The sequence below is a fragment of the Ursus maritimus genome, unplaced genomic scaffold (assembly GCF_017311325.1).
Source record: "Ursus maritimus isolate PB19 unplaced genomic scaffold, ASM1731132v1 scaffold_11, whole genome shotgun sequence".
Lineage (NCBI taxonomy): Eukaryota > Metazoa > Chordata > Mammalia > Carnivora > Ursidae > Ursus > Ursus maritimus.
Window position 1 is genome coordinate 68,890,484 of NW_024423453.1, and position 3,268 is coordinate 68,893,751.

Sequence of the window (3,268 nt, forward strand, 5' to 3'; positions counted from 1 at the left end):
CAGGACCCTGGGATCATGAGCCTGAGCCGAAGGAGCAGACACTTAACCAACTGAGCCACCCAGGTGTCCTGCTATCTGGCATTTTTAAGAGAATGCTAGAAAACATTTAAGGAAGCCATACAGATGAGGAATCCAATGCATGTAGGTCTCTTTTAAATTTAACAGAAATGTTTTGTTGAAGAAATTATTTTGACAAACAGGGTCTACTATGGGTTCTGCTATCATTAAACATTTGACTTAAGAAATCATCTGTCAGGAACCTTATCAGTGCGGAGTAGGTACTCCCAGGAAGTGGCATCTTACAATATTTCTGCAAGTTATTATTCATGTCTCATTTATCTATATTTTCCTGGCTCCCGGCAGAAGACTTCTGGGTGCAGGTTCTTAGAAAAATTATTGAATGAACCATCATGTTTTAGCTTTTATCTTTTGGCTGAGAATGTTTTTCATTAAGTAATAAGAACTATACAAAGTTTAATAACTTTCTCTTTAGAAAAAGACAAAGGTAAATTTCATGTTTTACTATGTAATTCATTCTAACTTGATATTCACCCACAATATTTTATTTTCTACTTCAGTTTTAATGTTCATGGTTTTGTTTATGCGTGTGTACATGAATACATAGTTGATCGATGAGATATTAGATAAAATAAGTTGTATTGAATGTCTTTGGAAGTATACAGTATTATAAATTACCATAAAAGTATTAAAGTTTACTTTCTGTGTGACCTTGGCACACCTTTCAACTTCCAGAATCTTTATCTTCAAAATGAGGTTGATAATAGTTAATAAAAATATGATAGGTCAAACAAAAACATGCAAATGTCTATATATAAATATGTATATATATGTTTATATCTATACATATATCATATATAAATATATCTATGCATATTTTTCAAGATACTTTGTTAAGTCAAAAGCTGTACCTGTTGCTCTGGCTCCTTGACTTCTCTTTTATGTAGTGGATGAAGTCTTCTGGGATAAACCACTTCATAGTTCTTTACTCCAGGGAATTCTTTGATAGCATTTACTGAGGGGGAAAAAAGGCAGCAGAAGTTAATTCTGAGATTAACTTAACCAGAGACGTAAAGGATCTATATTCTAGAAACTACAAATCACTCTTGAAAGACATTGAAGAAGACACAAAAAGATGGAAAAATATTCCATACTCATGGATCGGAAGAATTAACATAGTTAAAATGTCTATGCTACCCAGAGAAATCTGCACTTTCAATGCCATCCCGATCAAAATACCAATGACATTTTTCAAAGAAATGGAACAAACAGCCCTTAGATTTGTGTGGAACCAGAAAAGGCCCTGAATCGCCAAGGAATTGTTGAAAAGGAATAAAAAAGCTGGGGGCATCACAATGCCGGATTTCGAGCTATACTACAAAGCTGTGATCACAAAGACAGCATGGTACTGGCACAAAAACAGACACATAGACCAATGGAACAGAATAGAGAACCCAGAAATGGACCCTCGGCTCTTTGGGCAAATAATTTTTGACAAAGCAGGAAAAAACAGTCTCTTCAATAAGTGGTGCTGGGAAAATTGGACAGCTACATGCAAAAGAATGAAACTTGATCACTCTCTCACACCATACACAAAGATAAACTCCAAATGGATGAAAGACCTCAATGTGAGAATCCATCAAAATCCTAGAGGAGAACATAGGCAGCAACCTCTACGACATTGGCCAAAGCAACCTTTTTCATGACACATCTCCAAAGGCAAAAGAAACAAAAGAAAAAATGAACTTGTGGGACTTCATCAAGATAAAAAGCTTCTGCACAGCCAAGGAAATAGTCAAAAAAAAACTAAGAGGCAGCCCACGGAATGGGAGAAGATATTTGTGAATGATACTACAGATAAAAGACTGGTGTCCAAGATCTACAAAGAACTTCTCAAACTCAATACACAAGAAACAAATAAACAAATCAGAAAATGGGCAGAAGATATGAACAGACACTTTTCCAATGAAGACATACAAATGGCTAACAGACACATGAAAAAATGTTCAAAATCATTAGCCATCAGGGAAATTCAAATCAAAACCACATTGAGATACCACCTTTCACCAGTTGAGATGGCAAAATTGACAAGGCAGGAAACAACAAGGTTGGAGAGGATGTGGAGAAGGGATCCCTCTTCGTTGTTGGTGGGAATGCAAGTTTGTACAGCCACTTTGGAAAACAGCGTGGAGGTCCCTTAAAAAGTTAAAAAATTGAGGCTACCTATGACCCAACCATTTGCACTACTGGGTATTTACCCAAAGATACAGACATAGTGAAGAGAAGGGCCTTATACAATGTTCATAGCATGATTGTCCACAATAGCTAAATCGTGGAAGGAGCAGAGATGCCCTTCAACAGATGACTGGATTAAGAAAGGTGTCCATACATACAATGGAATATTACTCAGCCATCAAAAAGAATGATTTCTCAACATTTGTGGCAACATGGACGGGACTGGAGGAGATAATGCTAAGTGAAATAAGTCAAGCAGAGAAAGACAATTATCATATGGTTTCACTCATATATGGAACATACAAGTAGGAAGATTGGTAGGAGAAGAAGGGGAAGAAGAAAGGGGGGATAAACAGAAGGGGGAATGAACCACGAGAGACTATGGACTCTGGGAAACAAACTGAGGGCTTCAGGGGTGGGGGAATGGGATAGGCTGGTGATGGGTATTAAGGAGGGCACATATTGCATGGTGCACTGGGTGTTGTACGCAAGTAATGAATCATAGAACTTTACATCAAAAACTAGGGATGTACTGTATGGTGACTAAAATAATATAATAAATATTATTATTAAAAAAAAAAGGTAGGAGAAGATTTAGTGGAGCAGAACAAATAAGCAAGCTGGTTGGTAATAATCAGCCTTATTGCACTTCTGATGAATAATGGCTAATGCTACACACAGAAGCTTAACTGAGTTATGTCACAGAGTTATTTATTTAAGTGTAGAGATAGACAAAATCAGAAGTCCACACTTCCTCCCAAATCTTGAACCTATATCTTCAAACAGTTCCCCAATGAAAGTTTATAAGTGTTTCTCTATTTGGTGAAAATATTTCTTTTGGATTTTTCCATCTCCTTTGCTACCTTGAATCCTCTATAGAGGAATGTAGCAAGCAGTACAGGCAAAAGCTAGTACAGGAAGGCAAAAGCCAAACTAATCTTCTAAGATGCTAATCAATGTCAGCATAAATGAGTAGAAGTAGTCTGAAAACTACAGTGTTACAAAAATGAAATAA